Source organism: Ictidomys tridecemlineatus, chromosome 4 (assembly GCF_052094955.1).
Source record: "Ictidomys tridecemlineatus isolate mIctTri1 chromosome 4, mIctTri1.hap1, whole genome shotgun sequence".
NCBI classification, from domain to species: Eukaryota; Metazoa; Chordata; class Mammalia; order Rodentia; family Sciuridae; genus Ictidomys; species Ictidomys tridecemlineatus.
This window is the reverse complement of record NC_135480.1, coordinates 208,154,948-208,181,283: the sequence shown is the minus strand read 5'-3', so window position 1 is coordinate 208,181,283 and position 26,336 is coordinate 208,154,948. Positions and strand designations below refer to the sequence as shown.

The 26,336-nt window shown below is 59.4% G+C and overlaps 1 long non-coding RNA gene across 4 annotated transcripts; it reads right to left on the bottom strand.

Moving 5' to 3' along the window:
- On the bottom strand, positions 1-26,303 carry LOC144377417 (uncharacterized). 4 transcript variants are annotated; one of them, XR_013438404.1, is made up of 7 exons: positions 15,621-26,303; positions 14,870-14,921; positions 13,115-14,429; positions 12,196-12,338; positions 11,911-12,025; positions 8,424-11,517; positions 1-283 (listed from the first exon to the last, which is right to left on the bottom strand). It is a non-coding gene; the product is annotated as an uncharacterized LOC144377417 (long non-coding RNA). The 4 variants fall into 4 exon arrangements; XR_013438406.1 differs by having other exon boundaries at positions 11,911-12,022; XR_013438403.1 differs by having other exon boundaries at positions 11,911-12,338.
- Positions 26,304-26,336: the final 33 nt, after the last annotated feature.

The following is a 26,336-nucleotide window of genomic DNA, read 5'->3' as shown; positions in this document are numbered from 1 at the left end:
ATATTTATTTACTGGATGGCAACACACCAGTGCCTCACTGGGGACGAGACGGGGCTGTAGCAAAGACAGGCAGGATCCCTGCCCTCAGAGGTGAGAGACAGATTGGCCACTGCTGTTGTGAGGGGTCAGGACCAGAGCTGGCACACCCCCGCAGATGTCAACGCGGTGTTTATGGAAGGTACGTCTTGGAAGGTGGCCTGTGATGAGTTCGTTTGTGGAGTCAGGCAGAGGGGATGCGTGTGGGTCCACAGGCTGCTGAAGCACAAGGCAGGCGGCGGGGGTCCTGGACAAAGTGGGAAGAAGAAAGAGGGGGGCTTAGGACACCCCTGGGTGCCCGCCAGGCGGACGGGGAATCCAGGCAGAGGCACAGCCTGGATGTGCGCCTCTAGCAGCCAGTGGGCTTGTTCTCCTCCCTCCCCGTGAAGCCCAGATACTCAGAGAGCAGCGCACAAGCAGCACATGGGGTCCACTCTCCCTTCCCCTGCCCTTTGTGGGGACAGTGAGGTTTGGGGTCTGTGTCTAGGAGGGGATTCCCCAGTCCCCTGAGGCTCAGTTCCAGGGGCTCCTCACTTGCCACAGGGTATCTGGAGGGGACTCTAGCCCCTGGGTGACACTGCGGGGTTGGGCAGGGTGGCAGTGGTCCCGGCAGGGACACATTACTGGCTCTTCCCAGGCTGTCCCCCGGGCCCTATCTTCTAAAGAGTCAACCCACCAAGACTCAGCCCTTGCCGGTGACACCCTCTGCATTTGTCACTTACCGGGGAAGGGCTTGGGAAGCTGGCACACGGCGAATGGGAAGTACAATTATTGTTTCATTAAAGATTGATTACACATGTGGCTGGTCATTTAAATAATGACTCTGCTGACACCATTAATTGAATGATAAACGATTCCACCCTTGCTCCTCTGAGTCAACACCAGCACTGCTCCGAGAAGCAGCCTGCTCTCTCCACCTGGAGGGCAGGGGCCAGGCAGGAGAGAGCCGGCCCTTCCTCAGCTACAGATCAGGTCAGCCTGGTGGTCAGGGTGCCAGGCGCCTCACGGAGCGCTCAGGGCCCACGCAGGCCGCCCAGAGCCCAGCTGACTTCAGGCATGTTCCTGAGGAAGACAACAGCACTTTAATGGACGGGCGCTGCATGCGGCTTCCCGTCACCCCAGTGTTGCAGGTGGACTGACGGGCGCCTCAGGATCAGAGGGTCCCCCCAGGAAGGGTGATGTCATATGGTTCTCCTGGGACTGAGCGGTCACCGCAGACAGAGCCTCACGTGTCAGGAATGGAAGACCACCAAGAACCTCCCCGCACCGTGCTCAATCAGGGACCCGCAGGCTTCCTGGGGAGGAGCCTTCTCGGGGGCCATACACCAGCCTGTTCCAAGGGACAGAGCCTCCGAGCTCTCTGGGCCTCCCTCCCCATTGACCACTGTTTCCCTGGGAATCTGCACTGGAGCCCTGCCTCGGGCCAGGCTGTGCCTCCCACACCCTCGCGGTCTCTGGGCGGTGTTAGTCCGACACTCCAACTGTGGTCCAGCTGAGGAAGCCGATTGAGTCCTGGGCCTGAGCCCTGGAGGCCTCTCCTGCCCCAGTGGCTGGGCTCCTGGCTCTTCCAGCTGAGCTGCCCTCAGGGAGGCCCTCAGGGAGCGCATCCTTTAGGTCGACCAGACCCAGAGGCCATTCAGGGACTGCGCCAGGCCTTCCCACACTGGGCTGTCTTGGCAACCTGGGATGTGGGGAGTCCCCCACGGGCTTCTCCTCTGCTACTCAGCTGCTGTGTGACCTTGAGCAGCTCCTATAACCTCTCTGAGCCATGCTGGGAGCCACCACTGAGACACTGAATGCTGAATATTTAGTTTCCTGCTGGCCTAGGGCAGACTCCCCAATGCCCATGTTCTTCCACCTTCCCAGACACATGGCCCTGGCCAGACGCATTCCAAGGAGGTCCCCAAGGTGGCATCGTCAAAGAGCACCTGGTGGTGGGGGAACCAGTGCCCCCGAGTTTCCTGGAGGCATAGCCCCAGCAGCTGCTGCACTTGGTCTTTGTCTCCTTTCCTTACCCAGAGCAGCGTCCCACTAGTGCCGTGACTGTGGGGTGGGGAAGGGCTCGGTCTGCACTGTTAGGCTGGCAGGACTCTGCTGGGCCTCCTGTAGCATAAGCAAACCCAGCCTCCTACCAGGGAATGGTGTGGGCGGGGCTGAGGCCCTCCCGCAGGAGGATGGAGATGGCCTGAGGGCACAGGGAGAGGCCAGGAGGGAGGCAGGGGTGGACTCTCCGCTTGCTCTTTTCACCACTCATCACTGCGCTGTGTCCATTAAGCGGCAAGCGATGGCTTTGTTAAAAGCAGGCACTGGGGTGGAGTAAGAGGGGCACGAGAAGAGCATTGTCCCAATTATGTCTGCTTTTCTTTAAAAAAAAGAAGAGAAGGAGCCAGAATTTAGCACTGTGTAAAATTAACACACCGAGGAAGCCGCTATGGAAAAGATAAGCCTGCCTCCCGGGCAGCCCTTCCTCCCTTGATTAATCAAATGATAAACTAATCCGCGTCGCTGGTTCTGCTGAGGCTGCAGTCGGGCGGGCGTTGGTGGGCAGCGCTCGACGCGGGTCTGAGCCGCAGGCGCCGGGGGCCGGGCCGCGTCTGCATCCGCAGCTGACAGCGGCGCCCACGCAGGCGACCCGGGAGACAGCTTCTGTAATGCCCCTCCTCCTGGTGGCAGGGGCTGGGCAAGGGGTGGTGACAGCACAGGGCACTGCCCGAGGAGGCCAGCGAGCTTTTCCAGGAGGGATGGCGTGGGGCTCAGGTCACCCCTTGAAGGTCGGGTGGCAAAGCGGCTCGGCTGAGCTGCGTTTTGATGTGCCTTTAAAAAATGACCACCTAAGGGACCACCAAACAGATGCACCCACGGAAAGAATGAGGAGGAACCACGTGTCCAGTGACCAGCAAAGACCACCCCAGCGCTCCTGGGGGGGCTTTCTCCCCCTTGGGCCTGGCAGTAGCTCTGGGGCATTGGCCTTGTCCCCAGGTTGCAGGTGGGGACCTGGGCTCAGGCTGTCCCCAGGAGGCTGGGAAGCTGGGAGCCCCTCTTGCCCCTCTCACTGGGAAGCATTGGGGTGTACTTACTGCTTTCACATCGGGGCACCCCCACTCCAAAGTCGTTCCCTGGGCCAGAACCACACCCCATCTGCAGGGCCCAGGGAGGCTGCTTCCAGCTTCATGGAGAGAGGGCTCAGAGTCAAGGGACAAGGCCAGCCTGGACCTTACTGCTGCCCACCCAGCCTGCAGGCCATGTCCCCATCAGGGGTGGTGGCTGGTGAATGCAGGGCAGGCCTGAGTGGGTTCCACATAGCTGCACTCCTTGCTCTGGCCCTAGGGCAAGCTGTGGACAAGGCTGGCTTGGCCCCCAGGTGGGGGGGGCCACCTGGACACCCCCCCAGGTGCCATTTAGGGGTCTCACTGTGACCGGAAAAACAGGGGCTTGGAATAGCAGTTCTTAATAGGCTTCAGCCCCAGACCACCAGGTGCCTGCCCAGCATGAGGAACATCAGGCCCAGCCCTGCAGGACCTGTTCTGAGAAGGCCCATTAGCTGAAAGGCCCTCCCTCCTGGCCCATTAGCCTTGTTCTCTGGCTGCCCAATCCATTCAGACCAGCTCTTCTTAGCAAGTGCACGTTCCGTTTCCACTTTAATGACTCTGGGAAAATGACCTCGCATCCAGCCTGTTAGCAGAGGGGAGAAGCCAGGCACGGGCCGAGGCGTGGAGAGGTACGGCCTCTGGACCTGGCCTCCGTGTAGGCGCGTAGGCTCTTGCTGCCCTGGGACCAGGCAGGGCCTGGATGGGCCAACACTGGTGCTCAGCACTCCCCCTCCGGGGACTAGGCTGTGTATGAATGAACGTCTCAGGGTGTCCTTCACTTGTCCTGCAGCTGTGGGTGCCCTGGGGCTGCACTGCCCACCAGGCAGGGGTAACCCAACCCTACTGTGGCCTGGCCAGCCTCGCTGCCCTCAGTCCATTCGTGGTCCTCCTCCCCCACTGGACGCTGGGCTCCTGGAGGGCAGCTCTGTCGTGGCCAGCTGAGTCCCTGCTGGTGCTCCTGAGGAGGCCTGAGAACACTGCACACAGGAACTATCAAGTGCCAGCCTGGCCCAGGGACACATCCAAGTTGGACTGTGTCCCAGATTCATATGTAGGAGGCCCAACAGAGTACCTCTGGGGTGACTGTGTTTGGAGATAGGTCTTCACAGAGGTTAACATGAGACCATCAGGGTGGGCCTGACCCACCCACTCGGCCATGACTGGTGTCCTCTTCAGAGGGGGAATGTGGACACAGACCTCTCTGGAGGGAAGATGATGTGGTCACCAGGGAGGGGCAGCTGTCAGCAGGCCAAGGAGAGGGGCCTCAGGAGAGACCAGTCCTGCCCGTCACACCTCGGCCTTGGCCTCCAACCCTGCAGATCTGTGACAAATAAATGTCTGCTGCCCCTCTTACGAGATCGGGAAGGCCCACCCCACACAGCCCCCTCACTCAGGTGGCCCAGAGATGCCCCTCTGTCCTGGTTGCAGGGCCCATATGTGCCCAGCCCCCTGCCATCCGCACTGTCTCTGAAGCCGCCGAGTTGCCCTCGTTAGCAGCTCTGGATCCCATTTTTAGTCGTTTTATTTCCGCACCACTGGAACGTCAGCAGGTCTCATTACTAGTGAGTGTCGAGCCCTGGAAGCCCAATTATCCCCCATTTGGAAGAAGCCCTCTCCCGCGAAACGCCGCTCTGTGATCCCAGGCCTCCGGGAGGGAGTCACGGCCGGGATGAGTCCCAGGGAGAGGCTGGGCTGGCACGGGTGCCTCCACGTGTGGGGGGTGCAGACGCACAGGGGAGGCCCAGAGGCCTCCAAGCCGCCAGCGGGGTCCTGGCATCCACCACAATGGCCCCTCACACCTGGACATGGAGGACTCTGCAGGCAAAGTCCAGGCTTGGCCACTTTCTGGGTGGAGGGAAGTCACTTAACCCCTCTGGGCCTCAGGTGCAGACAGCACCTAGCACAGCACCTGGCTGTCACTGCCACCATGTCCAGTGTCCCATGAGGGTGGAAGAGACCTAGCTATCATACCCGTCAACAGAGGAGAGCGCAGCGGGGGGCCCGAGGGCTGAGCCCAGCCCTAGGCTGGGTGGGAGGGCCTGGTCCAGGGCCCTGATGGCAGCCACCTGGCCTGGGGGCCTCGGGAGTGTCTGACACAGGTGTGAGCTTTCTTCCTCCCGGCATTTCAGATCAGCACGTGCCAATGGTCACCTTTATGTCCTAAGCCTGGCTTTCAGGACAGGGGTTGGCGTCTGCGGCCTTCAGAAAGCCCAGTTAAAGTTTCTGGAGGCCCGTGGGAGAGCTGCCCTCCCTGTTCCTGTGGCGTCCACAGGCTGGGCTTGTCGGGGAGGGAGCTCCCTGCCTTCCTCCCACCCCTGCCCAGGAGCCGGCCAGGTGGCCTCCCGGAAGGCTCTGCACTGGGGTGGATGGACACGACCCGGCCCACGCACTCTTCCGTGCTGTCCCCCCAGGAGCTGCAATGGGCCAGGTGTGCACCTGCCACCCTGTGGGTAGCCGAGATCGCTGCTCCTGGGCAGAGCAGCAGGGCCTCCTGCACTGCTGACGACATGAGAGGGGCCCACGAGAAGGTCCCCAGTGCGGCTCCCAGTGAGATGGTGACGAGGATTCAAACAAGCCCTCCACGTGGGGGTGGCACAGGAAGCGCTGGCCAATTGCCACAGGACCCTGTAAAGTGCCTAGAGCTGTTGGGGTCCTCGATGCTGAGCACCCTTTAGGGGCAGAGGCCAGACGGGCATCCAAGGCCTGTCCCCAGTGCTCCCAGCTCAGCTGAGGAGCAGAGCCCTGCGTGTGAGGACGGTGCCCAGGGTGGAGCGCCACCCAGGCGTGAGGCAGGTACCTGTCCCAGGGGCTGGGTGAGGAGGTGGGAAAGGAGGGCAGGCGGTCACAAGGGGCTCTAGGGAGGGCCCCGGGGAGCCTCAGTCTCAGGGCACAGAACTCAGGAGCAGTGGCAGTGGGGGGCTGTGCCCTGGGACAACAGGCCCAGGTGGCTGTTGGGTCCCAGGGCATCGTGAAGTTTGTAGAAAGCATCAACAGATGACCTTCCAAAGAACCCATTGGGCACCATGGTCAGTACAAGCTGGCGGCCACCAGGGTCTCATTTTGAGCTCCAGACAGCCGTAAGCAGTCCTGGTTCCTCGCCAGCTCAGCCATCAGACTGTGTGACCCTCGTCACAGTGCTCCTGGCCTGGCCTGCCCTTCAGGATACCAAGAGGTTAGGAGAGATGGTTGGGAGAGGTGGCCACACAGGGTGATGTTAGCCAGGAAGGAGCAGCAGCAGGGCTGGGGAGCCCTGGGTGTCCCTCTGAGTGGCTCTGGGTGGTTGCCCCTCCTCCCCCTCTTCCTGCCACCCCACCTCCCAGCTTCTCCAAGAGGCCCTTCTGATGAGGCACAGGCCGGGGGGGGGGTGCTGTACTAGGAAGTTTCTGGAGCCCTGGGAGGGAGGAGGATGCTCACTACGAGCTTGGACCGACAGGGAACCCCATCCGTGGTCCATGCGGGGCACAGCAGGGCTGGACCAGCTCCTCTGTCCCTCATTCTCTGTGTGGACAGAAGCCCCGGGTAGCTGCAAGCCAGCGGCTGCCACCGTGCCACTCAGGAAAAAGGCCCCCCACCCTGCCTGTGTGGCAGGATCTGCAGAAGGGCCTAATACCGGTCACCCTCCTCTGGAATGCTAACCTCTCGGCGGCCCTGCCTTAGCTCTGCAGCCCTCTGGTGTCCGAAGGAAAGGACTGGGGTGGAGAGGGACAGGCTGGCTCTGCACTGGCTTCAAGGTGACACCTGGATGTGGCCCTCTTCTGTCCCCAAGGCCGGAGGAGGAGCAGAAAGTTTTCTTGTTTTCTTTCCAGCTCTCCTGCTCGGGGAAATGGCCTGTGTCTGGAGAACTGGGCTCAGGCCTGATGGGAGGTGGATGCCATCCCTCACCCAGGTCCCCCTCAGAGCACCTGGGCCATGTCCCTGCAAGGAGTCCCCTCCCTGGCCTCACCTTGTCACTGTATCTGGAGCCTTTGGCACCATCTGAAATGGACCCGGATTAGGTGTTCCAGGTGGTGTCCCTTTCCCCTGGAGGGCTGCTTCCCCCACAGCACCCCTGGCTGCTCGGGGCCAGCGTGGGAGAAGCCAGCACCTCCCAGGCCTTTGCTCAACCCTCAGATGAGGGAAGGAACAGGCCCTAGCTGTCTGGGTGGAGGCCAAGAGGGCCATGATGCTGCCTGCTGCCCAGGGCGGGGCCAGATGGGCCAAGATGGTGAGGGACACCTGGCCTTGCACCTGAGCTGATGATCCGACTGGGAGGCCAGGAAGTAGGTGACCGAGACTCAAAGCCCCTGCTCACCCAGCCCAGGATGCCAGGCAGCACCCAGAGGGGCTCCACTCCCTCTGAAAGCCCCGCCGCCCAGGCCTGGAGCTACCACTGCCCCTTCAGGATGCTCAAGAGCACCACACAGAAACAGAGATGCACAGTCAGAGACAGCCCACGGGCTCAGGGGTGAAGAAGGAGGCCACCCCACCAAGCGAGGAAGCACAGGCTGCAGCGGGGCTTGCTGCCTGGGGTCGGGGACAGAGGGTCATGTAGTGCCAATGCAGCCAGGTGACAGTGCAGAGACTGTCACCCTCATCTTTCTGGCCCCTTTTGCTCACCTGCTCTCTCCCCCTGCTCAGCTCCAGGCCCAAGAGAAGCCAGCTGCCGGGTTAAGTGCTGCCCGGCGGAGGCTCCAGTTGCAAGACTGGATCCTCCCCCCACCGGCCCCCAGAGGAGAGCGCACCCCTTCTGCAACCTCCAGGCAGCCTGGCCAGGTGCCCAGAGCCACAGGCGCCCCGCCCAGCCACGCCCATGTCCTGTCCACCAAGCTCAGGATGCATGGCTTTTGATTTAAGCCCCAACCTTTGGAGTCATTTGTCACACAGCCACAGAGAGCTAACACACTTGGGATTTAGGACCTGGGACATCCACAGAGCAGTGAGACTTGGCTGGAAGAGACTGTCCCCAACGACAGAGCCAGCCGTCAGTGCCTCCTCGGGGTGGAGGGCAGTGAGTCTCAGGGGTCTGGAAGATAGTGTGCCACGCCGGGCACGAGCAGGGGCTTTGCTCTTGTCTTTATTGGGGCGAAATGTGTTGAGGGAGCCACAGGTGGAGGCCAGGTGGACGGGGTGCCCGGGGTAGGCTTGTGTTGCACCAACTCACCCAAGAGCCCAGGATCCCCACGCCCTGGAGCAGCCAGGCTAAGCCCCTGTGCCCACGGCCTGGCTGCCCTGAGGAGTGGCCCCGAATGGAGCACACAGGTGCACACACTGATACACACACAGGGAAAGGCCTCCCGCGCTCCGTCTGAGAGTGCTGACCTCAAGCCAGGAGAAGCGTCACCTCCAGAGAAACCTCGTGTGGACCGGCCTTTCTTGACGATTCTTTGAACCTTAAGAGGAAAAAAGTGCCTCAGAAGAATATGTCATGCCACCTTCCAGATGGTGAGGACTCCGGTGTGCACAGGTCCAGGGGAGCCCCTGCAGGGGACCACAGCGTGGTCCTTAGCGTGGGCCTTTCCCCTGGTGCTGCGAAGTGGGCAGTGCCTCGCCCCACCAGTCTGGGCCGCCCTGCGCTGCCTCCTTGCTTTCTGCCCAGAGACGTCCTGGTGCAGACCACCACCCCTCCCGGGAGCTCCTTCACTGCAAAAGCCGAGCGGAGAAGTCCCTGTGCACAGAGACATGTGGCCACCCATCAGCCTGGCCCTGGGCACCACAGATGCTGCAGCACTGTGCTGTGGGTGGCATGTGCAGGGAGCTCACAGCTTGGCTTCCAGAGTCCCCGAGAGCAAGAAGGATCACTCTGCAGGCCCCTCTGTCAGCTGAGCCCTGGGGACTCAGGGCAGAGAAAAGCCAGAATCCCCTTCATTCCTGAGGGATCAGGCTGTGTGCACCCCTTGTTATTGGCACCCACAAGAGACCCCTGTGATTAACAGGGTGGCATGAATCCCAGAGCTTAGTACAAAATTCACAGAGAAAATGCTTTTGTCCATTGATCATCGCCTTCCCCAGACACAGCTGCTCCTAGGTGACAGCACCGTCCTCAGGGCTTTGGCACGCACCAGGCTTGGCCCCCGTTCAGCTCTGGCTCCAGCCCCAAGTCCAGGGCCATGCAGAAGACAGACTGGAGAGGAGAGGCCCTCCTCGCTGCCATCCTGCCAGCCGCCTGTCCTCTTCTCTGGAAAGGGTCCTGAGCCCATCCCACGGGGCTCTCTAAGCTGTGATGCATGGCAGGTCCCTCAGAATGCAGTTCTCTGTCCACTCTGGCCCAGCCAGGGAGAAGCGGGCCATGTTCTGGCCCAGATGAGTGGCCCAGAAGGCGCAGCCTCCACAGACCCCCGCCCTGGCGGGGCCCTGGCCTCACTCTCTGAACCCCAGGTGTAGGTGCGGGGGAGGCTTCTCTCTCCTCCAGTCTCTGCCCAGTGCCAGGTGCAGAACAACAGCGGCATAGACATCACCCAACTAGCTAACTTGTAAGGGTTTTAGGGGAAGCTCTGCTAGAGTCCCTGTTGCTCCTGTCTTCATGCCCCCGCCCCACGCTCGATGGTAGCTGAATGAGAAAGTGTGCTATCTTTACCCTCCACCACCCCTGACGGTGTGCTCCCCAAGTCCCTGACAGCTGCGAGTCTAACAGGAGGTGACATCTGGGTGAGGTTCTGGCATTTGGTATTGCTCTTTCTTTGCCTCAGGTCAGGTGGCACCCAACCACTGTGCTGAGATCAGTCGCTGAGGAGACTCGGCACTAAGCACCCAGGTTTGGTCCTGGGGTTCCAGCTGGCTGAAGGATTGGGGTGGCACTGGAAGCAGTTGTAGGTCAGAGGAGGAAGGAGGACGCCCCTGGAGGAGCAGAGAAAGAGTATGGGTTCTGGGGTTCTGGGGGTTCACGGTCAAGACTTGCAGAGACAGCACAGGAAAATGTCTGTGGCACCAATTAAAAATGATCAAGCGCCCACAGATGACTTCACAGGTAACACAGGACGGAAGTCTTCCCACCTGAGCCCAGGAACAAAACGGAAAGGTCTTCTCTCGTCACTTCTGTTCACGATTGCTCTGGAGGGTCTATCCGGAGCCATTAGGCAGCAGAAAGAACGAAAGCTATCCTGATAGGAAAGGGAACGGACAGCTACCTCGGTCTGCAGGTTGTGGGACTTCCAGATTCCACTACAAACCTCTTAGAGCAAGTAAACAGGCCCCCAAGGTGGCAGGACACAAGGCCGACCTACAGGGGCCTTTCTACCACATGCTCACAAAGGACAAGGCAGACATGGACCAAGGAGATGATTCCACTTAAATCCACTTATACAACATAAGGAGAGCAGAACACTGAGGGTGAATTGAGCTGAAGATGCGCAAGGCCTAGACCTAAACCCACAGCTCGTCTGAACAGCAGCGAGAGAAGACGCAGCTGAAAGGAGGGAAAGCCTGAGGGGGGACGGGCCATCCGGACGCAGTGCCTCCCGACATGGCCAGACTCCACCTGGTTCCTACCAGAATCCCCCCTGGCTTCTGCTGTTCCGAGCCGCCGTCCTGGAAACACAGGAAGGGTGAGGCTGAAGGCTCAGAGTCCTGTGGTAAGACCCACTGCCAGGTGGCTGCCGTGGGGACAGAGCCCTGGCATGAGACCCGTCCCAGGATCAAGGCACTGGGGTCTGGAGAACCCAACCAGATCTTCCACAAGCTCCAGACAACACCACAGGGAGACCAGTGTCCCCACAGAAGGCCGTCCACAGGTGGACGGGCAGTCATCTGGGTTAAATGATCCACAGCAGACCCGGGAGGTAAACCTGGGCTAACACGATGGCCTCCCAGGCACTGGCGGGCGGACCTGGATCAGGCCCTGTTTTCTTTGACACGTAAACCAAAGAAGAAGCAGGAGGAGGAGGAGAAAGCAGAAAAGCTGGACTTGGTTCACACCCAGACCTCCTGCTGTTGGGAAATGAGCAGGGAGAAGTAGACAGTGGGAGAGTGGCTAGGAACCAGGCCCCCATGAGGGACCTAGGTCTACATCACAGAAGCCACTCCTCCACCCAGGCTCTTCTTACAGAGCAAAGGACTTGAATCCAAACTTCCCCAGAGGTCCAGGATGCACGGACACTCGGTGGCTCTGGCTGTCAGGAAAATCCAGTCGAAACCACAGAACAAATCTGTCACACCCACGTGGACGGCTGTGACCACAAGACCAGTCATCAGAAGTGTCGGGGACAGTGGGTTGAGCCTGTCCTGCAGCAGCCTGGCTGCTCATCCCCAGATTAAAACAGAATCGCCAGGGCCGCGCGGTCGCCCCTCGGTGTGGACCAAAGCCAACGGAAGACACGCTCACGTCCAAACCTGCACACGCGTGTTCCTGGTGTTCCAGGGCCGGGGCCTCCCGGGACACCGAGGCAATGCGCAGACCCCCCACTGAGAGCTCCAATTCCTGTGATCAAGTCAGAAAGACTTCAGACACGCCTCTCAGAGTAAGAGGGGTGAGTTTATTAAGGGGCAGGGAACAGGGACAGGGGACAGGCTCAAGGGAAACAGTGGACCTCTCAGAGGAAAGGGACAATGTGTGTCCCTGCACTCCAGTTTGTCCAGCCCAGGTCACCTCTTGACTTTTGACTGACGACAGGGTGACAACAGACTTTCAAGTCCCCACGGTCAGGGCAACCTGAGGCCACCTTGGCCCATGCTGACCCTTCTAGCTGGATTCTTCAACATGAATTCTTACAGATTTTAGGGTGAGGAGGAACTCTCCTTATCCCCCTGGGGGTTAGGGTTGATCTGTGAAGAGGGTGGAAGCCCCCTGCAGGGTGACCTGGGCTCCTCCTACCTCGGTGTCACGGTGTCCGGCCTGCATTTCTCCTGCAGATGACCACAGGGGGCTTGCTGAGGTCTGCGGCATCGCCTGTCCACGCAGGCCAAACAGGCTGCAGGGTCACTTGCTTCTTAGGAAAGAGGCATGTGGGGGTCAGCTCGGGGGGCCGTGGTATAGAACCACTCCCCATCTCCCCTTCCCACCATTACACCTGTCTGTCCCCTCACGAGGGCAGCAACACCTAAAACAGCCAGAAAGTAGCCTCAGCCCCAGGCCCAGCCACTGAGGAGTGCACAGAACCTGCGCCTGCAGAACGGGAGGTCATTGGCCACAGAGAAAGCGACATCACCGCACTGTGACAGGGATGAAGCCTGGAAACAGCTGGCGGAGAGAAGCCCGTCACAGAGACCACGCTTAGCCTGACAGTCCAGACACGGCGGGTCCTAGAGACGGAAGGCACAGTGGCCGAGGCATGTGAGTGCGGGGTGTGCGCCCCGGGGTGTGAGCACGTGGTCTGCACCTGAGCGCCTGTGGCCCCATCAGAGGGCGTGAAGCATTGGCCACACCTGCACAGGGGAGCCCCCTGCTTCAGCCCTGGGGCCTGAGTGTGGCCCAGGGTGGGGGGGCGACTCCCTGGAGGAGGCCTCCAGCGGCCCATGGTATGGGGACCCACCGAGTCCTGCCTCTGGCCCTCTCCAGCACAGTCACCCTGGGTCACAAGGCCCCGTGGCTCATGTAAATCTGAGGCCATTGGTGACCCGAGGGTCTTGGCTCCGTGCAGGAGCCCAGCTAGACGGTCCTGAAAGTTGGTGACAGGCTAGGCCTCTGGGCACCTCTGTGCGTGCAGAGGTGGAGGGGCATCCCTGCTGTCTGCCCTCTGCCCTCTGCCCTCTGCCCTCTTGGTGGCTTTCCTCAGACCAAGTACAGCTCGCCCCAGGGAGGGGATAGAGCAAGGGACTCCTGGCCGAGGGGGCCCAGGCCTCCATCCACCTGTGTCCTGCCACCTGTGGCCTGGACAACTCTGTCTCCCTCCAGGCCTGGGGCTCTGTTTGTCAGGGAGGTCTCCATGTCCTTTGAGGTCCAGGCTCAGATCTCCCAAGTGCAAGGTGACGTCGGGCGGGCTGGGGACTGCAGGGGTGCAGGCCAGGTCTAGTTGCCCCACTTTCCCGTCCTGTCCCCCCGAGTCCCCACTCAGTGCATCCCCCCCCCCCCGACTCACCAGGCACAGAAAGTCGCGGCAGCCTGCGAGGGAGCCCTGTGACCAGGCCACTCACACTCAGGTGGGCTCCAAGTCCCTTCAGAGCAGCCTGTGGGGACACTGCTGCCCAAGGAGAGGTCACTGAGGGTGGGATTTGAGGCTTGTCGGGTGCCAGGCTCAGGGAGGGCTCAGAGGAGCCAATCTCCACCTCGCAGCCTGGCAGATCTGGCTTCAGCTGGGCGTCCACCACGCCCATTTGACTCCTCCAGGTCTCTGGGCCTCAGTTTCCTCACTTTTTTAGGGGGTGGCAACACGCAGGTGGCAGGATTGAGCGAGCCTGGGGGTTGGGGTCGCACCCCATTCCTCGCACACCAGGACCAGGGCTGCTGAGGTGCCGTCCAACGCTCCAGAACGGCGGGCAGGGAGCGTGGACAAATCAGCCCCAGGACAAAGGTGGAGACAGAAGCTGTGGGACATTTCTGGATCAGACACTCCTGGCGCGTAACAGGGCTCCTGGCAAAGCCGAGTGTGAGCTGGCAGCTGCGGCCAAGCTTTCCTCCTCTCTCCAGCTCAGCCCAGCAGCCTGCGGGAGCGGCAGCACCGGCAGAGCCGGGAAGCCAGGGGCACCTGGCGGGGCCAGGTGTGCAGGCCCAGGTGTGCAGGCCCAGCTGCCCAGACTGGGAGGGAAAGGCATTCAGGAAGCCGGATTTATTCCTTTTATTGGCTCAGACCTGTCCCCCCACCCCTCTGCCCACCAGCTCCAAGCTGCTACAGAAACAGGCTGTCCCTGGGGCATTGCATTCCCACAACTACCTGGAAGGTTGGGGGGCCTGGAAGGTGGGCAACAGGGGAGCCACCACCCAGGCCTGGCCCTGGAGCTCCCCGGGAACCTGCAGGGCGCAGATGGCCACGGGAGCTCACTGGCTTCTCCATCTCCTGCCCAGGCCTCGGGGCCTCAGGGCCCTCACTTGGCACATTTGGAAGGGTGGCCTGAGGACTGTGGCTCAGTTAGAGTCAAAACGGAAACGGCTTCCCTCTGGGTGGCCTGGAGGGGAGAGCAGGAGGGCCCACCACGACAGGGCCTTCGCCCACCTGAGCCTGGGCAGAAGCAGGACAGATCTGGGTGTGACTCCGCCACCGGTGCTGTCTAGCGCAAGGTTCTAGATAGACACGGGGAGGTCTTCCAATGAGGAAAGCACCTTGGGGTTCTGCGAGGGCTGAGATGTCCTGGCCCCATGTGTCCTCGCCGCTCTTGGTGGTGTCCATCGCCCTGGACAGACCTGTGGTCCTCCGTCACTGAGGTCTCCCCGGGCCCGAGGAGGGCTGTCTGTTTGCACTTTACGTTGAGAGGAGGAGAGGTGCCCGAGGCCAGGTGAGCCGGGCCTGAGGATGTGCCCCAGCTGGGGGGCTTGTCCTCCCCCTAGATGCCCATGACCCCTGCTGCTGCCCAGAAGGGCCCAGGGCAGTGGCCGCTCCCACCTCCACGAGCCCAGCCTCCCAGAGGACAGACCCCTGCCCAGGCTGGCGTGAGGCCACAGACCTGGAGCAGACTGTGGTCACTGGGTTTGGAGAAGGAATCTCCTGACAGCCCCCGTTTCCCCCCCTGTGTAAGGGACGCCCTGGGATCTGGGGCACCCTCCTTATTATTGGAAGAAAACCCCCAAAGGAAGCGCTGATTCAGCCACGCGCCCACCCCCACCCGCACCCGGCTCAGAGCGGCTCCCTCCTGACCCTGGTCTCACTGCTCCCCTGACCTCCTGGGGACCCTCAGGTCACCTCCAAGCCTTGACAGCAGGTGCAGAGCCAGCAACCCCATCTTGCACATCAGCTGCAGGGCGTGGGGAGCAAAAGAAATGTTTGATTTATCACCAGCTCCAGAAGTGGGGAGAGAAAAATAATAATAATCCTGTCTGGAGCCGCGAGAGCATATTATTTACAGCCCCACACTTCCAGGACAATTTGAATGCAAAACAGGATGCGCTGTATTTATAGCAGTGTGTCCCAATTGGAAAGGGAAGGCATTTGAGAGCAAAACGCTGCTTTCCTTTAAACTGCTCGCTAAGAAAATGGGAAGACAGGCGGCTTTCCGAGGGAGGCTGTGAGCTGGAAATGCGCAGGTACCCGAGAAAAAGAACAAAGAAGCGCGGTGGCAGTCGATGGCAGCCTCCCGAGCAGAGCTGGCTGGCTTTCTCTTTATTTAAAATAACATTTTTATTGATTCCTGCATGCGTGCCCAGGCGAGGCTGGGAAGCAGGCAGAAGCCACCAGCCAGACACCGGGAGGAGCCCTGCACACCCTCCGTGCTCCCAGGAGGGCTGTTCCCACCCTGGCCCCAGGGAGAGCGGTGGGGTAGGCACAGCTGACTCAGTTTCCCCACTCGCAGGAAGAGAACCAGCCCTTCCCTCCCCCTGGGCTGAGATGATTAATGAGGCACCGGGAGAGCTTTGAAGATGAAAAATCTCCTCGTGGTCCCCGGGATTAATCATCATATAATTCGTGCTCCATAACTGTGTGGTGACTTAATTACCTACAGCCTGCGAAATGACTTTCCTCTCGCTCCTCCCAAGAGGAACCGTCTCCTTTGGAGCCCGTGGCCCAGATTCTCGGCAGAGAATCAAAGCCCCTTTGTAGCAGCAGAGAGCCTGGGGTGCTCGGGAGGGGGAGGACAAAAGATGCAGATGCAGATGGAGACATCCCTGCTCCAGAGCACGGAGCAGGGACAGGCTCCAGAGCACGGAGCGGGGAGAGGCAGAAGCAATTCTTAGGTGGGGATTTAAAACATAGGACTCCATCCTGATTCCTCCAAAGCCAGCCCCTCAAGGACACACAGTGGGCAGGGCAGGGCAGGGCAGAACCTGGCTGAGCCCCCAGCTGGTCCTGGGGGGACAGGGCCACCTCCAGTCTCTCTCCCAGGGGGCCGGGGCTGGCCCTGTTGAGCCTCAGGTGGTGACCCCTGGGCACCCGTTCTTGCTCATCTGAGAGCTTGCCGTCAGGCGTGTGGGTCCTCGAGTTCCCTGGAGGGGAAGGTCCGCAGGGCACTTGCCTGGGTGGGGGTGGGGGTCCCAGTGCACTCAGTGGACATCTTTCAACTCCTGTCAGCACTTGCAGAGATGCTGGTCACTCCAAATCGTCCCAGCCATCCTATCCTAAAAAAGGGACATGTCAGCTGCTCTGACATGGGTCAGGTGGCTTGCTTGCTTTCTTTCTCTCTTACCTGGTCATTAGAGCTACAAATTTCCACAAATTTGGAAATTTTACAAATTTGGAAAGTTAAGGAGAAGCGATATGAAGAAGTGGGAAAGCCACACCACCTGCCAGTGTATGGGGACGTCCGCTTTCTGTCCTCTCTGTGCCCTTACTTCCTCCATGTGGCCTCCTCTAAGGTCACCTGGCTCATCCACTCAGGGTGGAGGAAAGGGCTCTGGAATAGGCAAGACTCTGTCTCTCCTCCTGCCATCAACACTGTGCACCCCTGGGCTAGCTCCTCACCCTCTCTGAGCCTGTTCTTCTGTCCACTGGGCTGCTGCAAGGATCGTATACTGGGGTAAGATCATAAGACCTACCTGAGTCCTGCTCTGGTGTTGCCTGGTCGAAGCTGTTCTCAGCCTTTCTGTGTGAGGTGGAGTCCCCTCACCTCACTTTACCTTTCTGCAAACGTTCATCTCCACCTGACAATGCACAGCCACGCGCCTGTCCTCTGCACCCGACCCAGGAGAAGGTAAGTAAGCTCCTGGGGGTGGGGGTCTGCCCTGGTGTTCAGGCCCAGGGTCAGTGCTCAGTAAATACACCTAAACCCACACAGGCGCTCCCGGTCAGGGCGGGGCCATGGCAGGGCTGCTCGGGAGGTACACGTGGGCTGCCCACAGAGCTGCTGTGGACAGGAGGCCACAGGGGGCTCTGTGGCCTGGTGTGAGAGTGCTGTCATCCCCGTGGGCACGCACAGCAGCAAGGACGAGGGTCCTTCTTCCTGGCCACACAGAGCCCTGAGGCCATCAGGCACAGAGGCTCCACCCAGGCGATGCTGCTTCTCCCTGCAGAGGGCAGGTGGCTGCAGCCTGTGCTGAGTGTGACCTGTGTGGAGCATGCAGGGTTAACTGCGAGACAGGCCACCCGGCCACCAGGCCAAGGGGCTTCAATCCATTCAGTGCCAAATGCAATTGGAGAAAAACATTTCAACCTGGACCCGTGTGTCCACTGCAGAGAGGCCTCTCCAGTATGGAGTCCTGCTCAGTGTCCACTGGTCTCTGGACACCGTTGAAAGACCACGCTGTTTACCACGCAGGAGCAGCGTTCAGCAGAACAGCAAGCAGAGTCCCCCTGGCGCCCGCACACCTGAGCTGCAGCCCATGCCCACAAAACCGGAGGACGCCCTGGCTGTTGGCCCAGCACCGTGGTGGAGGAACGGGCCAGCAGCCAGACTGCTCAGACCCCCACCCAGCCATGGCCCGGTCCAAGCCCCACCTTGGTCACATCTGTCCTCTGCTGCCCACACCAGGCTCCCTCTGGGGACTCATCACACCGGCTCTAACTGGTGCTTGCTCCACTCTCCCCCAAAGCCTGGGAGCATCTTCAAGGTGGCCACCCTGCCAGGTCCCTGTCCTCTCCCAGCCTAAGGTGGCTTGGTCACTGCTGGAGAGCAAGACCTGTCTTAAATCAAGTCCCTGAGTCGTGGGAGGAATGGAAGGACTTCTTGACACAGCCTCCCCACCCCCGTCTGTCCACTCCCCAACAGTCATTGTGGATCCCCAGCTCACCCAGGCCCGGGCCAGGGCTGCAGGGGCCTGCTCAGGAGAGCACACACAGTCTGCAGGACAGGGGCAGGCCTCGGAGGGGGCAGGCGGGGACCCACAGGGACCTCCCAGGCTCCACCTTGGAGGCAGCATTGGAGGGGAGGGGGGAGGGGGGTTCCTGGGCACTGAGGTCGGGCGGATGGACCTGTAGCTGGGGGGGGGTCAGATGGGGTAGGGGAGTTGGGGGCGTCGAGGGTCTTTCCTCCCCTGGGACGAGGCAGCTGAAGCTCAGCACAACCTGGAGAGGCCTCACCAGCCTGACCCAGCACCAGTTCCAGTGGAGCCGGGGGCTGTCAGCAGTCTCTCCAGGGCCACAGCACATGTGACTCCAGCCTATGGCCCTCCTTCCAGGAACCACGAGGCGGAGGGCAGAGGAGCAGGCTGGCACCTCACGGGCAGGTGGCACACGCTGTTCCAGCTTGAGTTCCAGAGTTGAGCTCCGTGGTGACTCCGATTCTGGTGGCGATTGGCACACGGCCTCCTGATGCAGCCTTCACTTTTTGACCTGGCAAGTGGGGGTGACAGCTGGGACCTGGGCTTGACCCCCTCTGCCAAGCCACCACAGTGCTGGCTGGAGCTCAGGATCCTCCCTCCCCCTCCTCTGCCTCAAGGCAAAGCAAAACGGTCAATCCTGCCCTCTGCCCGTGATGAGGGACCTGCCCTCCCTGCCTCCAGACAGGGGGAGAGCATCCCACCTCTCAGGCAGGGGCCCCTGTCCTGACCAGGCTTGGGATGGATCTGCAGCCACAGAGCAAAGCAGGAAAGCACTGAGTGGCCCCGGCCCAGGGGGCACCTGAGCAATCCTGTCTGGTTCCCGCTGGGGCCATGGCTGTCCCAGAGCAGGTGCTCAGCAGCCCCACTGAGAGCCAGAGGAGCCTCAGAGGGCCGCGCCCCGGGCTCTTGGACATTCTCTTTGTTGCAGCTGAGCCTGAGCTCCGACTCCAGAACAAACCCAGTCCACACTGAAGGGTAGGGCTGGGCACGTTCCCTCAGCCCAACGCACCCCACCTGTTCCTTCTGCTCTTCAGGGTGTGCGAATGCAGAGGGCAAGGGAGGCTGGCTGGTCAGGCAGGGATGGGGAAATGTCCTAACTGAATTGATCATTTCCCTGACATAATTATCCAGTTGGTAGTCGAAGCATGTTCAGAAGCAAGGGAAGGCAGAACAAGACCCTCCCTTCCGGGCTGAGCTTACGGTCCTGGCACAAGCATGGAGATTATTTTAATCACATAGTCTTTACATCCTCCCAGCTGAGCCAGACCAGGGAGAGAAGACTGGAGGAAGCAGGTCTGATATGAGGGCTGAGCCTCAAGCAGGGAGTATCCTAGGAGGATGTTGTTGGGGGTGACCTTGGGGACAAAGGTCCATGTCCAGAGAAAGTAAGAATCTTCCTCCTTCAAAGCCGCTGTTCCACGTGCACCCAGTGCTCACCCACACCCAGGGTCTGCTGCGTGACCTCCTCCAGGGGCCTTCAGTGTCATCAAATGTACAATGAGAATGAAGGAGAACCCCCCCCAGGAGGGTGAAGTAGGGTGATTTGGTTACTAGCACAATCCCACCATGTCCTCGAAGGATGTCATCTCTCATTATGTCACTGTGCATACTTTTTATATCAAGGGTGGTTGAAACCCAGGTGGTTCTGCTAGCTGTGGACACCTGCTCTGCAATGACCATGCCCAGGTGGCCCAAGGCCCCAGCACAGGACAAGGCAGAGTCAGTCTCTCAGGTCCTTCCCACCACCAGCTCTGTCCTCGTCATGGCTCTTCTGTGCAGATCATGGGGCAATTCAGGGGCTCAGGCCTTGTCCTCCTGCTCAAAGGGAAAGAAATGAAAGTCTCCAGACGTCCCTGGTGTCAGGGATCCATGACGGTCTCCCTCAGGGGCACAGCACTCCCTGGGCTGTCTCTTAGGATCTGGAGGAGTGAACAGACCTGAAGCCGATTCCCAAGTGCCCCGGTGTACCCCTGGCAGCACGTCAAAGAGAAACGTGCCTCTGGTATGGGGCTGGGGCAGCAGGAGTTCCCCCAAGGCAGCTTCGGCTAAACCACACGGTGAACGGAGGATTCGTGTTTCGGTAAGGAAACCACAAGTTGTTCTGTGACCCTGTTTCAGTTCTTATTTGTTGTTACTTTTGAAATGTCTGTTATTGAAACAATTTGTGGTGAAATAAGAAATAGGCTACAACCTGCTTGCCCAACTCACTCATCAGATTTGGAAATTTCTAGATGGATTCTTGAGCAGACAGTCACCAACCATTCTGGTGTGCCCAGAACTGGAGGGTTTCCTGGGATGTGGGAGACTCACTGCTCACACAGCCTGCCTGCGCTCCACCTCCACTTCCCACAGTGCTGCCTGGAGCTCAGGATCCTCTCTCCTCCTCCTCAGCTGTGACGATTGGTTGATGAACGGCCAATCAGAGCCTTCCCTGGGATTCTCCACAGGGCGTGCCTCCCAATCACAGAACAGGAAACAGGCAATATGTTTCCTGGCCAGGTTCTTGGCCTTCCAGAGATCTCTCCTCCATAGAGACAGAGAACCCTAGCAGGGACCGTGTTTCAACCTGCGTACATGTGCCTGTGCCTATGGGAGCCTGCAAACTCAGCCCCTGTCCACAGCTGTCTCTTGTCACCAGAAGGACCAGGACCAGGGATGCTGGGAGGATGCAGAAAGCAGCATAAGGTCAGGCCTGAGCCAGGGGCCTATGTCCTGCTCCACCAGCAGAGAACCTGCAACACAGAGGTGACTGGGCAGGGAGGGGGGAGGCCGCGGAGAAGTCATTTATGTGCAATAAATGTTTAATTCCATCCAGTGCTCCTCCTCTGGCTGTGCGGACCCAGGGTTAGCTTTATACATTCTGCCCACGTCACGGTACCCTTCAGCAAGGTTAATCCTGCTCTAATGCAGGTTTAGAAATTAAATCCACTCCGGTGGACAATCGTCCTGCGCAGACTCATCCCTTTCTTTTATGCAGGGTAAATATGTTTGCACAGTGACTCTGGACGCAGAGCTGCACGCGGATCACCTCGAGTCCTGTGCAGATCCCGTCCCCGCTCCCCGCATCCGCGGCTCCCCGTCTCATGCATTATATATGACAGCCCCAATCCACTCTCGCGCTGCGCAGGCGAGCGGGCAGCGGCTTGTCAGCATGTTTAAATCAAGAGCAAAGCAGATTGTGTACCGGTCCTTGGGAATAAAAAGCTGTAGAAGGATTTGGGATTTTAAGAACAACTAGTTTAACTTAGTGGGAACATGCCCCAGGATTTTTCTCCTCTGTTCACAAGCTTTAAAAATATACACAAAACTAAACAAGAACAAGCATAACACAAAACCAACCCCCAGGAAGACAACTCCTTCCCTGCTTTGTTTCTTGGGTTTCCCGAAGGTGAACACGACCTTGACCCTGTGCGGAGCCGGAAGAGGACTTCATGAGGCTTGTTTCTCCGTGGTGTCCTAGGGTTCGCAGACTCAATTAAGATATCCAGAGCAGGACTGGGCGAGCAGGGGTCTTCGGAGGCGCACGGCTTTGTCTGTCTTCAGCGAGCCGCCAGCCCTGCGCAAGCCCGCTCGTCCTGGGGAGGCTGGAGCACTCTAAAGGGGATTACCTGCCTCCTGAGATATAAATTCCAATTTGCTCTGACACAAACTATTTCCCGGCAAACACTGGTCATCTGTCTTCAGGTGCCTGGCAGGTACTCTGCACCTGCATTATCTCTGGGAAGTTAAAAGGGGCCTGGGCAGGAGGAAAGCTTCCTGCCAGAGCCCTGGGGGTTTCTGTCCTGCGGCCCTGGCTGACCCCGGGGAAGCTTCAAGAGGGACTTTTCCTTCCTGCAGCTAGTGCTGCCTGAGGTCCTGGCTCTCATCCTCTCCTCTGCTGCTCCCAAGGGCCGCTAAGCACCTTGGAGTATTTTGTAGCTGGGAAGGGGCTTTTCAATGTCATCGCCACTACCCACTGTGGGGTCTTGTCAAGGAGGAGGTTCCAGACCCAGGAGAGATGAGGGGAAGCAGGAAGGGAAGGAGGCCAGGCCTCCCGCTGGAGTGGACTCTCTGCCATCCCATGATGCTTCCTTCAAGCCCCTGCCCAGTGTCCAGGGGCCCTGGGCTGGGTCCCAGGAGTCAGGGAAGCCCACCCCTCATAATCCCCCTGGCATCCTTTTTCATTAACAGCTTTATTGAGACGTAACTTGCAGATCATAAAATTCACCCCCTGGAAGTGGACAAGTTAGCGGTGTTTGGTGGACAAGTTAGTGGTGTCTGGTGGACTCTCTGAGTTGTGAAGCCACCAGAACATTCCAGGCCTAGAACACAGTCCTGACCTCGAACCCCATCCAGACCCTTGGCCTGTCATTGCTGGACCCTTTCCCCTCCCCCTTGCCCTGGCCAGGCCTGGTCTGCTTTCTCTGTGAATCTGCCTGTTCTGGACATTGGTGGGAATGGCCCCACCACCTGTGGCTTGGCTCATCTCATGGGTTGAAGGCCCCCCTGCCAGGTGATAGCCCACTGCTGGTGGTCCTGCTCATTCACCAGGGATGGGCCTGCAGGCTGCTCCTGCTTTGGGTCTGTAGAATTATCCATGACGAGGGTGGGTGTGTGCCCAGGGGCCTCACTTCCTGTGGCCTCCCCTGGGACGTGGAGTGCTAGCTGTCCCCACAGCTGCCAGGCTGCCTTCCATAGTGGCTGTGCCATCTCTTGTCCCCCCCCTCCCCAGCACCCGCTGTTCCATGTTGCCTCTGTGGACAAAGTGGACGTGGCCAGGAGGAGGGATCCCCAGGCCTCTCTCCCCAGGACTGGTCCAGGAATAATCTTGGGTGGGCCAGCCTCCTACAAGCCTGTGACGTGAGGATCCCCAGAGGCTCGGGATGGTGGGACCCCCCACCCAGAACCAGCACAGCACAGGCCTCTGGGGACAGAGAAGGAGGCAGTAGCCCGCCTCTGAGCCCAGGTTGGAGGAGGGCCAGTGAGACCCCAGGGAGGACGGGTGGGGTGACCCGCGGTTGGGGAGAAGGGCCCCATGGTGTGGAAACACCCAGCATCATTCAGAGTAAGTCCTGATTTCTTCTCCCCCAAAGAGAAAGCATCTACAAATTGGGGGAAAGGAAACTTGGTGGACTCTGCTCTCTTGGGCTGGACTTGGCAGCAGAAGGGCTCCAGGTAAGAATGTCACACAGTCATCAAAGGCGTCCTAGGGACCAGTGTGCAGGACCCCAGCCAGGTCCAGCCACGTGAGCCTCCCCTTTCCACAGCCCTCCAGACAGCCCAGGCCAGGGCATGCACACAGGCCCCAGAGAGGAGGGGGTCCCACAGGGCACATTCTCAAGGTGTAGCGTCCCAGAGGCCTGGAGGAGCAGCCCAGGCCCAAAGATGACCAGGTCCAGGAGAGGGTCTGCCCCACTGGTGGCCTGATTGTGAGCACAGGAGGAGAGTGCAGCCAGAGGCCGCCCAGGATCCACACGGCCACCTGCCACCCCCTGTCTTCCAGACAGAGCGCTTTTCCTGTGGCTGGGGACACAGGGCTCCACTATTTCTTGTGACCACAGCACGACCTCACTGAATAACAGAGTCCCCCTACAGCATGGAGTTTCAGTCCCACCAACTGTGGGTGGCCTGGGCGTGTGGGCACAGCCAAGATGAAGGACCACTTCCTCTGTCCACCACACTTCTGAGGCTCATCTCAGGCTGCAGATCCAGCACATGGAGCCAGAGCAAGCAGTGGTCAGTGGTCAGCCTCCTAGAATCAGAGAACGTGTGGAGAATGGCTGTGCTCTCTCCGTGACTCCATGAGGCATCCAACAGCAGTCTCCAGGCTGTTTCCAACTCTGCGTGGCTCCATGGTGTACAGATCAGCCTGCCCTGGTGACTCCATGGTGGGCAAGACAGCAGTCCTCAGGCTGTGCCTGCCCTGGTGACTCCATGGTGGGCAGGACAGCAGTCCTCAGGCTGCGAGGCGCCTGCCCTGGTGACTCCATGGTGGGCAGGACAGCAGTCCTCAGGCTGTACCTGCCCTGGTGACTCCATGTTGTGTAGAACAGCAGTCCTCAGGCTGCGTCTACCCTGGTGACCCCATGGTGTGTAGAACAGCAGCTCTCAGGCTGCGCCTGCCCTGGGTGACTCCATGGTGTACAGAACAGCAGTCCTCAGGCTGTGCCTGCCCTGGGTGACTCCATGTTGTGTAGAACAGCAGTCCTCAGGCTGTGTCTACCCTGGTGACTCTATGGTGTACAGAACAGCAGTTCTCAGGCTGCATCTGCCCTGGGTGACTCCAAGGTGTATAGAACAGCAGTCCTCAGGCTGTACCTGCCCTGGTGACTCCATGGTGTGTAGAACAGCAGTCCTCAGGCTGCGTCTACCCTGGTGACCCCATGGTGTGTAGAACAGCAGCTCTCAGGCTGCGCCCTTCCCTTTGTGACTCCATGGTGGACAGAACAGCTGATTTCAGCCTAACCCTGAGTCACCCCATTTCATAAAGCCCCAGTTTGCCCTGAGCTGCTCTAATCAGGGCAAGAACTCTACCTTGTTTGTGCAAATCAACAGCCACCATCTGCCTGGCACCATCATAAGGCACATGCTGATAAATAAATTGATCATGCTCCTAAAAATGACCACCTGTGACTTACAGATTAATCAGAAGCACATAAATGTGTGGGTGCATCAAACTCATATTGGAAAAATCAGGCCCAGGAGCTAGTGGAACCACCTCAGGATGCAGCCCCTCACTTGAGACCCACAGAAGGAGGGGCACCTGAGCCTGGACACAGCAGCACGCTGACCCTGTCACCTGGTCACTCATCACAGCCTCACCCAGGAATGTCACCCCAGCAATGAACCTTCAGTTTCTCCTGCCAGTGACGACCATGCAAGTCCCGCTCCAAGCTGACACCTCAGGCTGACACTCCAAGCTGACATGAGACTGGCACTCTCTGGACCTTGGCCTAGAATAGGTTCCTGTGCTCCAATGGCCCTGCGCCCTGCACAGGTTCTCGGTGGTTCCTAATCTCATCCGGCCACCTGTGCTGACCCTGTCTGTACCTGCTATCTGCCTCCTGAAGCCTGAGGCCGCCGCACGGTCCCCAGCCTCTCTGTAGCCTGTACATATAGTTGTGTAGAGTGTGTTGTGTGACTTGAGCCTTACAGATGTATAAATCAAGACTGAATGACCCTGTGACTGCCCAGCTTGACACCAGGGACCCACACGTCTCCACTGAACTGCCACTGATGAGAGTGGTGTCACCTGAGGATTGACTCATTCAGTAAGTTCTGACGCAGTGGAGATGTGTCTGGTCTGTTGGTGACCTGGCTGGCTCATGAGCAAGAAAAGCGGCAGGACGGCAAGGCTCACCCTCCCAGGCTGTCCACGCCCATGCAGGCGGTCGCAGGGTCGGGGGCCATCCATCTTACTGACACTCCCTTTTATGGTGAGTTTCTTGTTTGTGTTTTGTTGTTGTTGTTTTAAGTGAAACGTGACATCGGATCACCGAGGACACCAGGGACTACGGGTGCAGCCGGGTGAGCCCCGCGGCCCTTCTAGGCCTGCACCCTCTGAACGTCGCACAGACACAGTTATATAGTCGGCATTCTCCACTCGGCCTTGTCTCCTTCAACCTCCGTTTGTGAATTCCCACGGAGCTCCTGCAGGAAGCTGGGATTGGCGGATTTTACTGGTGAAGGGGAGTCCTGGGAACGGACTGGCCTCGGGCTGGGCCCGTCCTGCAGCCGATGGACATCCTGGCCATCTCCATCACGGGCTGGGCCTTCTCGCTGTGTCTGCTCTGTGGCGGGGCACTGTTCTGCTGAGCAGAGTCACAGGAGACCGCGTAGGAAGAGACGACGCCGATGTCTTCCAACATGCCTGGGCCAGCGTGCGTCCTCGGCCCGGCACAGGAGCCCCGGTTTCCTCTGACCCCCACCAGAGCCGTGCCCGCTGCTGTCCTGGGCACGCCTGCCCTTGGTGGAGCAGGTGGTGTGGGTGGTGGCTCCCGTGGCTTCAGTGACTTTGGTCACATGTGAAGTTGGGCAGGAGCCCTTTTTCCGCCCCCTGCCACCTGCCGCCTGCTGGAGTCCACCGGGGCCCGTTTGCCCATCTCTGCTCGGCACAGGGCTGATTTACAGGGATCTTTATTCCAGATACAAGTCCTTTGTCACACGCCTGTGTTGAAATATCTCTGTCCCCTGTGGCTTGTCTTTCCACTCTCTTGGTGGTGTATTTTGAAAAACAAACGTCCTTAATCTTTGTGTCAGTTTTTAAACTTTCCCTTTGTGGTTAGTGATTTTCTGTCCTGAATAAAATACCTCTGAAGTTATTTGATAGCTTATAATTTGATCTAAAGCTCCTGTTTCTACCTCCACCTTGGGGTTTGTAATTCCCCCAACATCGATTTGTTTTTCTTGTTTTTTTGTAGGATGAAAGCCAAGTTGACTTCTTGACTTCTCCTTTTCTCCTAGGAAGGTCCCGTCGTTCC